Source organism: Eurytemora carolleeae, unplaced genomic scaffold, assembly GCF_000591075.1.
Source record: "Eurytemora carolleeae unplaced genomic scaffold, Eaff_2.0 scaffold1535, whole genome shotgun sequence".
Classification (NCBI taxonomy): Eukaryota; Metazoa; Arthropoda; class Copepoda; order Calanoida; family Temoridae; genus Eurytemora; species Eurytemora carolleeae.
In genome coordinates this window covers 31,685-44,852 of record NW_019397520.1, presented here as the reverse complement: position 1 = coordinate 44,852, position 13,168 = coordinate 31,685, and positions in this window count along the sequence as shown.

Below are 13,168 nucleotides of genomic sequence, written 5' to 3'. Positions count from 1 at the left end.
ACATAAGTATATTTAGGATCGACTATAGATATGTTACATCAGCATATTTAGGATTGACTATTATAGATATTAATGTGCGAAGTATCTGCATACAGAAACAATTCTAGGAGAGCATTAATTCTATCATCAGACCTTTTACAGTACAGGGCGGGGAATATATGTATACTTAACTTATATTATATATATATAAATATATATATATATAATACAGGGTTTCCCAGAATAAATGAATCCTTCTACAATATTCTGTAAGTGGTACAGGCAATAATTACCTAAAACCACCAGTATAAAGATTGCAAAAATATCTCATGGTTTAATTTTTTCAAATATTTAATAAAACATTTTTTAGAATAATTCCGAAGAAAAGTAGGTTTCTCAGAGTAGGTCTGAGATATCTGTAAGTAAACCACGAACATTGTACAGGGTTTACCAATAAACATGGGAATTAAATTACGACTTCTATATCGTCTTTGATTAAGTGTATATTTAACAAAAAAGTTTCAAAAAAAATGGAGGCGTTTTAAAAAATGTATAATTGATTGAAATTCGTTTCATTTAACTTTTTATTTGCGAGCCTTGTTAAAGATTTGATGGAAGCCTTGTCCAGAACTAATTTTCATATCAGACCGTATAATTATACACCCATGTAGGTAATTAGACTGAAAATGCAAAATTTGAAACTTGTTATTAATGTTGAAATGTTGGAAATTAATTATCAAAATATACAAATGTTTTCAGGTAGAATTATAAATAGAAATGATTTATGTACAAAATTTATCTTATACATCTTTATATAAAGCGTATGTCAGGTTTACTATTCAAAATGTATAATATTAAAATGAGTTTATATTGAATTGCAAAGATTAACTTGGTAAATGCGATTCGTTCACTAAAAAGGTCTTTATATCATTGCATCATTGAAAAAATAAATCTGAATCTGAACCCAATCTCGTGTTTAATGGATCACCCTATATACCATGAACTAAAATTTACAAAGAAAAAAAACAAGTTCTCCAAAATGTATCAGGCTTTGAAGTTGGTAAGATAGTTCCTTGTTTTCAACCTGTAAATGCATGGTTCTGACGAATTTACCTGAAATATTCTACAGGGTGGCATGATACTCTATACTTATACAATAAATAAAAGAATATCGATATGAAAAAGATTCAGTGTGATTTCCTATGTTTAGCGAGACTCCTTGTATTTTCCTGAATATTTGCATCAAATTGGCCTCACTGTGCATGAACTCTTTATTACGTGCACTCAACATGCAGCTAAATGTTCATGCAAGTCTGTTTTTGCACAATTCCTGCCAAAAATGAGCGTGCATAAAATAAAAACAAGAAAGGCTAAATAGATTTATAGCATGTCATTTACAAGTGTGCAAATTATCAGTTCGTAGAGGGGCCTTTTCAATGAAAAATTGTGATGATTTTTTTTTCTTTTAAGGTTCACAGGGTTAATCACATTAACTGTAACGTTCCGAGTAGTAAATTAGTACTTTACTTTAAAATTAAATGTAATCTTGTACAAACTAATAACAAAATTTGCACAGTTGTTTGTAAATTCTTATTCTTATTTGGATATCCATGTTTTTATATCATTGATCATTGGTAATTAGCTTTAATACCCATACCCGGTATATCTTCATTATATTGAACAGTCGCCCTCAAATAAGCTTTCTGTGTGTAATGGCAGTGATTTGCAGTACTCTGACCGAAGAAATAGTGGGGTTTAGTGTAGGGTGGAGTAGATCATAAACGAATTGTTTTATACCCAGAGAGGTTCTTAAATAAGTGCTGTACTCTCACCTTAAGCATTTCTCATGGTATTTATTTAGCCTGATCAACCCTGTCCAGTCACAGCTCAATTTCCCATCTGGGATTTCATTGGCAGTTTCCCGCTCTTTCCTGCCTTTTCATTGGACAGAATCTCGTGGATTTTCTACCCGTGGATTGGTCGGCCATTTTGTAATGGCGGCAATATAACGAATTTCTGTTAAAACGTTCTTTGTAATTGCAGAGTATGCTACATTAGGAGAAAATATAGCTAATTTTGTGTTCTTTACACCAGTAAAGACTTTTTGGAACCTTGCATATCTAGCTGTAGACATCAGTATATTTAAGATCGACTATAGATGTAACATCAGTATATTTAGGATCGACTATAGATGTAACATCAGTATATTTAGGGTCGACTATAGATATGTAACATCAGCATATTTAGGATTGACTATTATAGATATGTAACATCAGCATATTTAGAATCGACTATAGATATGTTACATAAGTATATTTAGGATCGACTATAGATATGTTACATCAGCATATTTAGNACATAACAGTATATTTAGAATCGAATATAGATATGTAACAACAGTATATTTAGAATCAACTATTAAGGTAACATCAGTGTATTTAAAATGGACTATAGATTTATATATTATATAAGAATCTTTCTTTCAAATTAAACTCAATATAAAAATGTTCTGTTTTAAGGAACTCCTAATGTTTAAAACGTTGCTTCACTTGGAAAACCTGCAATGCATAATCAAGTAAAATGTGGAAAATTTAAGTTTGCCAACTCTTGTTCGAACTAATTTGGCGCCAAAGATAATTACATTTTATTTTAATAATAAAACTGTGCAGTTCTTGTTCCATGTTAACGTTCTTTAATTAATAAAATGTCGCTCTGTTTGTATAATTATGTGTTGACAAGCTTGCAGCAAACATAATTTTAAACTAAAAAAAAATAAATTAATTTTAAAACAGAAAAATTGAAGTCTGCCAAATTAATTAGAATTAAAAGTTTAGGATCAAAACAGAAAACCATACACAACTTGTAATAATAAATCAGGAGTACATCGGTAATCAGTATAATCAGGAGTATACGAGTATAATCAGTAGTACACAAGTATAATCAGCAGTACACAAGTAATCAGTATAATCAGGAGTACACCAGTATAATCAGTAGTACACCTGTATAATCAGCAGTACACCTGTTTTATTAGGAGTACACCAGTATAATCAGTAAAACGCCAGTATAATCAGGAGTACATGAGTATAATCAGGAATACACCAGCATAATCAGGAATACACCAGTATAATCAGGAGTACACCTATATAATCAGGAGTCCGATACTGTTGTCTCTGAAGTCTTATCCTTTGTGGATAAACCTGCATTTGTTTAATGGAAGTGACCGGCAATGTATGGTAGTTGAACTGAGAATGTAGTTTTGTGGAGACATTTTTTCAGGATTCATTTGAGTCATATGAAACGTTTTAATGATGTAAAATTACCGAGCTTGAGCACAAAGCCGACTTTCAAAATCATCCATTTGGGTGGTTCCGTTTTTAGAATTGATTTTTTAATTATTAATTTACGACGACAAAAAAATGTAGCAAAATTCTTCAGTAAACTAATTTGTTGTTTAGGAACAGTTGAAGGAAATGAAAATTAACTCTTTTCATCGAAAATAAGTAATCTTATTCAGTCATTAGTTTCTGAAATCTCTCATTATTCACAAAGATTTTCTGTAGATTTTCTGGAATTTTATCGATAACACGACATTTGAAGAACTCGTAGAAATTTGCGAACAAATTCGTAAAGAATAAGAAATTCAATAAAATGATGAAAACGAAATAATTTATTCTAACATTGATCTATTGATAAATTTCGATTGAAAAATATGTTCCTAACCATCTAATTAGTTTACATTTTTCGTCGTCGTTATTTAATAATTGAAAAATATCGATTCTCAAAACGTTACCACCCAAATGGATGATTTTGAACGTCGTCTTTGCGCTCAAACTTATAATTATACATCATTAAGACGTTTTATATGTCTCAAATGAATCCTAAAAAATTTCTCCACAATACTACATTCTCAGTTTAACTAACATACATTGCCGGTCATGCCCTTCAAAAATATAGCACATACTATGTTAATGATAATGAAATACCAAATTATCGTATTCAATATGTTTGTACATGTGTGCAGCTCTACTTAGCCCAGCGTGGGTAAAGGTAAAGGACTACCGAGTTTAGAGCAAATATTCAATCTTTCAANTCTAACCCCATACCACACCCCTCTGCAGTCTTCCAATACTCCTTCCTTCTATCCTTCTCCCCTCATTCATCTTTCCTTCCATCCTTCCCTCATTATATATCCTTCTCCACTCGTTCATCTATCCTTCTCCCATCATTCATCTATCCTTTCATTTCTCCCTCAATCTATCCTTCTCCCCTTATTCATCTATCCTTTAAATCCCTTCCCCTCCCCCCTAGGGTGGTTAAACATGGTATTTTCTTGTATTATTACTACTACTATACCCTAGGTCTATTATTAAATTACAACTACACCCTTGGTTTCTATATCCTCCCCCCACTAGTGAACTACAAGTAGGAGTACATCGGTAATAANATATCCCCCCGGCCCCATTAGTGAATACAAGTACACCCCTGGTCTCTATAACCACCCCTGCCCCATTAGTAAACTACAAGTGCACCCCTGGTCTCTATGTTCCTCCCGGCCCCATTAGTGAACTACAATTACACCCCTGGTCTCTATGTCCCCCCACCCAGAATAATGGGTATTAATTGGGTCCTAACCGTGTGTAAAGATAAGAGTAGAACAGGAGATAAACCTTTTCCTATCTTTTTATCTAACTATCCTTAACTTGCTTTCTACATGCAACCGATTACGCATGCTCTGCTCACATCTTCTTTTCTTTTGCATTCAACAGTCAAATAATTTTCACCAATTTGAATATGTCGTTGATGGAAGATCCAATCATAAATTAATTTCCCTTTGTATATATTAACCCAAGATTTTAAAAAAATCTCGATCTTGGTTGACATTTCAGGCCTGATCCATGCAAATAATATCACCAAAATCAGCTAAAAAAGCAAAATTAAAGTTTAAAGTTTCAGTTTCACTTTCATCTTTATTTGGAAAATATAAAAAAGTTTTAAACAATTGACAAAATATGAACCGGTAGAAAAATATTGACAAAATTTTACATATTTGTAAAATTTTTTTGAATGGCTGTTGACGGGCCCAATCGTCGATAATCCATAAGAGATTATAAATTATAATGTTCAAATTTGTTTTTTTTTCACAAAGGAGTTTTTGTATTTACATACAGGGTGTCCCAAAAAACATGGGAATTCAGTGACGAATTCGATATCGTCTTTGTTATGAATTAGCATTGTAATACCTAATTTCAACAGCCATAATATTATTATGTCTGCTAGAATTTATTTTATAAAAAGGGAAAAAGACTGTAAAGATGTGTGTGTCTATAATGTCTCTGCAAGATGAACAGTGAAGACGGACAAGTTTACTCTGTTTGTAAACTGCAATTTTCTTGTTTTACTAAGTACAACCGTATGCAGTCAAAACATAAACAAACAAAATGTGAGCATAGCAGACGCAACTCTTACAGATAACAGCTTTCTCAGTAGGTATCATTATACTAAATCAAAGAATTATCTAAAAAGACGATATCGAATTCGTCACTGAATTCCCATGTTTATTGGGACACCCTGTAGAAGAATATGTCTATAGGTTAAGAATAAATTAAAAAAATATACACTTAAGTTCTAATTGTTCTAATTGTTCGTAGTGATTTAATTAAGATGGCAGTTCTCTCACCCAAAAATACATGAATTTTGCCGATTACATACTTCTCAAAAGCTAAAGCTAAAACATATCTTTTAAAAAGTTCACGTGTAGGACGACACAAAAAATGTGATAGATAAATGAATCTCAGTTGAGTATTGAAAGGTTGTTGGAACCTTCATCAACGTTAATTGATGAAACCAGGACCGATAAATTAAACAATTAATTAGGTCTTGATTTAAATCTCTTTAATTAAACGAGGGGCTAGATAGGATTAGAAGGCCTAGACTATATAAAATCTAAACTGGGTCTGCATTCAAAGAATTTTTTATGCTCTAATCAAAAATACGAAAAGAAAATTAAAAATGAAGTTGCTGAAAGCTTTGTGTTCACATTTACCGCTCTAGCTTGTAACTTGTCACTGGGCTTAATTCAACCCATGTACTACTTTATACACAGGACCACCATGGTAGGGAGGGAGAGGGGGGGGGGGTAACAGTGCATAAAATAAGAAAAAGATAAAAAATTAAGAACAAGAAAAAAAGATCAAGACAGATCAAATCAAGATCAGGAATACGTAGAACAAGAACAAGAACAAGAGATATAAAACAAGAAGAAAACAAAAATAAGAAAAACACGAACAAACTTAAGAACACAGCAGCGAGAATTAGAACAAGACCAAAAACAGAACAGAGAAGCGGGAACAATAACAAGAACAAAACAGGAAAAAATAACAAGACCAGCAGTAGATAATGTTAGAAGAACATCCTAAAATATCCTAAAAACAAGAATAAAAAGAAGAAAAATAAGTTCAGATGAGGAATTACAAAAACTTTAGATGAAGAATAACATAAAAATTAGATAAAGAATAAGAAGAAGTTAAAGCATTACATGAAGTTTAGATAAAAAGAAAAAGAAGTTTAGACAAAGAAGAATAAAAAGAAAGGAAGAATATTAAGTTACGATGAAGAAGAACAAGAAGAAAAAAGAAGAAAAAGAAGTTAAGATGAAGAAGAAAAAGAATTTTAGATGAAGAAGAACAAGAAGAACAAGAAGAACAAGAAAAACAAGAAGAACATGAAGAACAAGAAGAACAAGAAGAACAAGAAGAACATGAAGAACATGAAGAAAATGAAGAACAAGAAGAAGAAGAACAAGAAGAACAAGAACAAGAAGTAGATTGGGCTTAATTCTATAATCTGAGAAGAACTATCAATTGTTGCTTTGTGTAAAGTTTCAAGTCGTGAGTTCTTTGTGTTTCTATACTATTGTTTTTTGTCTTTCTTTTCTCTTTTAATGTTTACATATTCATCCAATCTTTTATCCTTTCATCCTTTCATTCCTCCCAGCCAATCATCATTTCATCCTTTCGACACGCATTCCAAACGTTCATTCCGGGTTAATTAAATAAGTAAATATTCATTTAAAGGGGAGACCAGCTAGACATGGTCGTTGAGCTGAAAGTACAGTATTGTAGAGAAAAAACTTTAGGATTAATTTGATACCAATGAGACATTTTCAGCTCAACTACCATGTCTAGCCGGTCTCTCCCTTTAAACTAACTATTCTCAATTGTTTGTTAAATGTTTAGAAGAAAGACTGTATGTTAAGCCGGGTCTCTTGAAAATTTTAAGATCAGATATTTATTAAATTTGATTGTCGAGTACAAGGTGATGAACCTTGAGTTAAAAAAAGGAACTGAAAACTTCTTTCTAATTTTCCAATCCTTACATCTATGTAATCTGATCTGGGACCTCTTACATTGTAGATATAGATCAAGTTTATCTTGATCTTTTGTTAATCTTTAGATTAATTTGATCTTTTTTCGATCTGCACTTTGCAGTTTACTTGAACCTCACACTTAACTAAGCTAGAGTGTTAGGTCAATAGACCTTAAAAGGCCGGGTACTGTAAAAAGTCTCGTCGCGCCATTAGAGTTGAAACTGAGTTGGTATAGGACAGAGTGAGCTGGTACTTGCCGCGCGTCATTTAGCCCGGTACAAGGGGTCGGTTCAGTACGAATTCAAATTGACCCTAGTCCCTTGTGACCTATTAGATATAACTGAAATATAGAGATAACGCATCAAATTAAAAGTGTCCACAGTGGATATCATGAGTGATCTGGATTATGAGTATCCAACACAAAGGTTTACACCAGCACTCAGCAGGTTGCAAAGATAATGGAATGATATTGTTAGAATTTGTGGCGTTGTGTGTGTTCAGTTTCTCTATTTGTAGGAAATTATTACATAATCCACAAAACGGACACAACACAAAAATACTAGAATTTTTTAGACAGAAATCACATTTATTTCTTTACTAATTTATTCCGCGCGTGATTTTTGAAGTTGCATACTTTTCAGTCTAGGTGGGTTATCTATCTATCTATCTATCTATCTATCTATCTATCTATCTATCTATCTATCTATCTATCTATCTATCTATCTATCTATCTATCTATCTATCTATTTATCCATCTATCTATCTTTCAATATGTTTGTCTGTCTTTCTATCTATCTATCTATGAGGATATTGTGTTTCTCATAACTGCGGTGTTGTGAATGTTTGATTCAAATTATTTTCAGTAAAATGATTTTTAATCTGAAATCCCGGGAATGTTAACACCCACCCACCCTTACTTACACTACAGGGTTCTCCACAAAACATAACAATTGAGAGGCGACTTGAAGATCGTCTTTGATCTTTGAAGTAATTTGCGGCATTTATTCGCCAGCCTTATTTAAAAAATATAATTCTAGGAACAATGATTACAAAATATTCTTGCATTTTCCGAATCAAAAAGTTTACTGCTTTTTTTGTGTTTGCGGATTTATTTCACAAGAGGAAATCAAACACTTTTAAAGATAGGAAAACAACGATATCTTCCTCATTATTGTTCAGATGAAGGTTTAAAGGGTACCTTAGTGAATTAGGCATTGCCCTCTTTGTATGAACTCTAGATCTCAATTCTGCTCAAGTCATACAAAATATTCATATTTTTTTGTTGTAATGTTGCAAAAATCTTAACGATTTACAGGTGGTTAAATTTTTGTCTCTAAAAGTGAATGATGCAAATATAATTTGTATGATTGGTTTTATAGGGAAGAGGATCGTTTTTAAAAACGATCAAAAACTAAAGTTATAACCCATGCTAAAAATTTAGATTAAGGAACTGACGTTTTTATCAAAAAAAACAAATATAGAAGATTAAAAAATTGAAGTCAAACCTTGGAGAAATCTAACGTATAGAAACCGCTACGTATAGCAACAAGGCGTATTCTCCGGGAGAACATTTTTTATATTTCTAAGAAATTAAATAATCAGTGTAAAGTAGATATAATTTTCATAAAATGCTTTCATTTAAATGGTAAAACGGAATTTATGATTTAAATCATATTAGCATTACTGGGGAACTTTTTTTATACTTTTAAGATTTTTTTTTCTAAAAGTAAAAACTGTAGATAGCATTTTTATGAAATAATTTTTTAATAGTAACACGCAATTTTATGTATACCCATATAATCATTCATTTATGTTGTCAGTACATAAATCTGGGGGACCTTAAACACAATAGAGAGCAGTACAAATGTACATATTAAAGTCTTTTGCTCCTTTTATGTCTAGGGTACGTTAAAAAAATAGAAATTATGATAATGATACTGATAAGCTACAATGTTTTACAAAAACGTTTAATTTCTCAAAAATATAAAAAATGTTCTCTTGGAAAATACGCCTTGTTGCTCTACGTAGCTGTTTCTATACGTTGGATTTCTATAAGGTTTGACTTCAAAAAATTTAGAAATCAATCGATCTTACATGTTAATCAGCTTTTCCATCCATAGCCAAAACTAAAAGGGTTTCAAAAATAGTTGCGTGCAAAATATGCAATTAATCCTTTTCTATCCAAATATTCGCACATGTTGTACAAATTCTGGTGCAGAAATTGCTTCATACTTTTTCTTACGTAATTTGCGCGCAAAATGGTTAAACAAAAAAATTGTAAACTTTTGAAATATGTTCCATGGGGGCACTTCCATCATCAACATTTTTGGAGAAATCAAAACTGTCAATAAAATACTTAACCCTATTCCAGCTGGGTCCCTGGTCCCCCCTGGTCAAAAGATAATTGGACCCTGCCCCCCCCCTCCCCTCCCTGCCTATTTTGAAAAAGGGGGCCTCAGCCTGAATGGGGTTAACGACAATGGGCAAGCAAATAAAATCCGATCAGCTGATATAAAGCAAAACAATTTAATATATCCATTTGTGTTATATAGTCATTACGCGCCATTTAACTTTTATTAAACTGATTTGAAATATATAAATATAGAATAATCTTATCACGCTGTTGCAGAGCTCCGAACTAATAAATTGATTTCTAACATTGGAAAATGTTCTTCATTTGTCAAATGGGGGGGGTCACTGGGGGGATATTGAACCCGAATCAATGGCTGCCACAAAGCACAGTGTAGAGATGGGAACGTTTGACTTTTTTCGTTCACCGTTCGAAAAACGACCCAATGTTTTTCAACCGTCCAAAAAAATTAATTTCGTTCGTTCTTAAAATTATTATTCATTTTCCATCAATTTCGTTCGTTTTCTCTCATTGTTCAATAAAATTGTCCCTTCTTTGAAAAAACGATTTTTTTTTTCAAAACATTTTTCAAAAAAATCTTTTGTTCGGTAAAAAACCCTCTGAGTTTTTCCAAATTGTTCGGTAAATTTGTTCGTTCATGAAAAAATCGATAGTTTTTTCAAGTTTGTTTTTTAATCGTTTTTTTAAAAGCAATCAATTTTTCATTCCTCTGAACGATCCATTCGTCCATTGTTCGTTTTTTTCTGAACGACACCCTTTTTTCACGAAAAATTGTGTTTGTTAAAAATTATGCGCATCGCTAGCAGTGAACTTAAATATGCTTAGTCTGCCGGGAATATCAAGGTCAAGCTAAAATATCACAAATGAATTCACGCCTTCCACAAAAAAGAAACTGAGTTTTTGTCACAAACTCAAATTTTCTAGTCCCTATATCCTTGCAATCTGATGGTGTAAACCAATAACATTTCTAGCTTAGATTTATCTGCCAGAATTCAAAGTTTTTAACTTCTGAGGTCTACGACATTGGAATGTAAAGATCGGAGTTTGTGCCAATAACTCAGTTTCTTTGTGAAAACTATATATTTGAATACGTAAAATAACGTTTCAACGTTTAGTAAAACTTGCAGACCTTCTTGAGGCTGTATATCCAAGATCAAAATCTTTGCAGGTTTAGCAGCCTGGGGAATTAAGTCTTTGCCACAAACTCTGAGTTTTGAATCCCAACATATTTGCAACCAAATGTCGTAGTCTGTAGACCTCAGATATTTCTTACTATAAATTCTGTTAGATCAAATATTATAAGTTTGAAATATCAAGGGTTAATGTCATCAGGTTGCAAAAATATAGGGGTTAGAAAACTTCAGCTTGTGGCTAAGACTCTTTTCCTTTGTTGTCTATCCAAAACTTTATGCCAAACATCAAATATGAGCCAAATCACTTTTAACAGTCAAACCTCTGTTATAAGGCAAATCAGCTTCTAAAAGCAAACCAATTTTTAAAAATAAAACTACTTTTAAAAGCCAAACCACTTTACAGAGTCAAACCACTTGTGTAAGCAAAACCCCTGTAAAGAACCAACCCACTACTTTAAGTCTAATAAGTGAATCGTTTCAAACTAATTTAGATCAATATTTGATTTAATTAGATCAATATCCGATTTTTACGCAAACTTTTATGCACATCTGAAAGTTTACGCAATTTTACGCAATCCATACATCTTACATCTTACATTTAAAATAAATTTGTATATAGACATGGCATCAAGTATCTTCTTCTTCCATCTATTTATAAATTTGGCTTGTCTGTCTGTTTGTTTGTATCCTAATAAACGTCAAAACGGCTGAACCGATTGGGCCCAAATTTTGTGTGGGACCTTCATGTGACCCCAGGAAAGGTTTATGAATGGTCGAAATTTTAAAAATTTGTGTTTAAAAGTTTTTTATTTTTGTAAAATTTTGAAAATGCGCTAAAAAATATTATGAAATCCGCAAACTATTTTGTTTTTGTTTTATGCTGTACAAAGAGAAGATACTCACAGATAAAGCCACAATTCAAAGTTGAAATAGAAGATGGGCGCGAAGCGCCCTAAAAGCGTAGTATATATATATACTTTGCTTGTCTGTCTGTTTGTGTGTATCCAATAAACGTCAAAACGACCGAACCGATCGGGCCCAAATTTTGTGTGGAACCTTACACGACCCCAGGGAAGGTTCCTAGATGCTCAAAATTACAAAATTGTGTGTCAAGTCAAGTCAAGTTTTAATTTTTATTAAAATTTTGAAAATGTGCGAAAAATATTATCAAAATTTGCATCTTTTTTGTTTCTGTTTTTTATTGTACAAAGAAAAGATGCTCACAGATAGAGCTACAATTAAAAGTTGAGAAAAAAGATGGGCGCGAAACGCCCTAAAAGTCTGGTTCTTTATATTCTACTAGAGACTTGACTAAGTTTGTTTTATAAATGTGTTTACTGTCAAATCTCAACATTTAAACATTCTTTATCCTGGCGGTATTGGAACTGTGGAAACAGGACCGAGGGTGCAGGTTCAAGATACAGAGATGAGAAAAAAAGATAAACTGTGACTCAGTTTAAGAATAGCATTAATGGTATTGAGTTATTAATCGTTTTGGATCATTTATAGAAAAAATTTAATAAAACTCAAAGGTTTCAAAACTGTATTTTTTTAAGTTTGCTTTCATTAAACCTTTTAGTATCCTTAACCTAAAAACTTACAAAAACGATCCTAAAAAATCGTTACAACGGGTTTGCATCGTTTTTGAGTTGATTTTTGCCAGAGTCAAAATTGTGTAAGATAAACAAATGTTTAGAATTTTATAATATTTATGCTTTGCACTTTGCTAAATAACAATGAAACAAACAACAACTCAAAAACAAAACCGAGCCACATGAAAGCACATCACACGCACCTCTACCCCTTTAGTAAAAGTAAATTTAACCTATATGAAGCATGTCGCACCGTCTAGTCCTGTCCATAGAGCTAGGTACAGTACAAACTAGGACCGGAAAGGTTGACCCGACTCTGAAATTCAAATGTATAACAGCTGCCTGTGATCAATACAAACGGGTCAATTTTAAATAGATAGTATTCAAATGCAAATTGCTAGCTGTGAACAAATCTTATTTGGTTCTTCCTTTCCGTAAACTGCAAACTAGACAGATAGAAGTCAAATGTATACTAAAATACTAGTACAACTTTGTAACATCATAGCTCCTCTAGTTTTGAGCAAAGCAAATTATCCGGTTACCTTAATGTTCTTCTGAATAGTTCTTCAATATGAGGAAGTATAATTGAAAACTTATCAGATTTCAATCATTCAAATTCACGTTAGTTTGACGTGCTTAGATAAATTGCTTTCTCTATGGTTGGTATCTCTATGGTTAGTATATCTGTGGTTGCTATATCTATGGTTGGTATCTCTCTGGTTAGTAT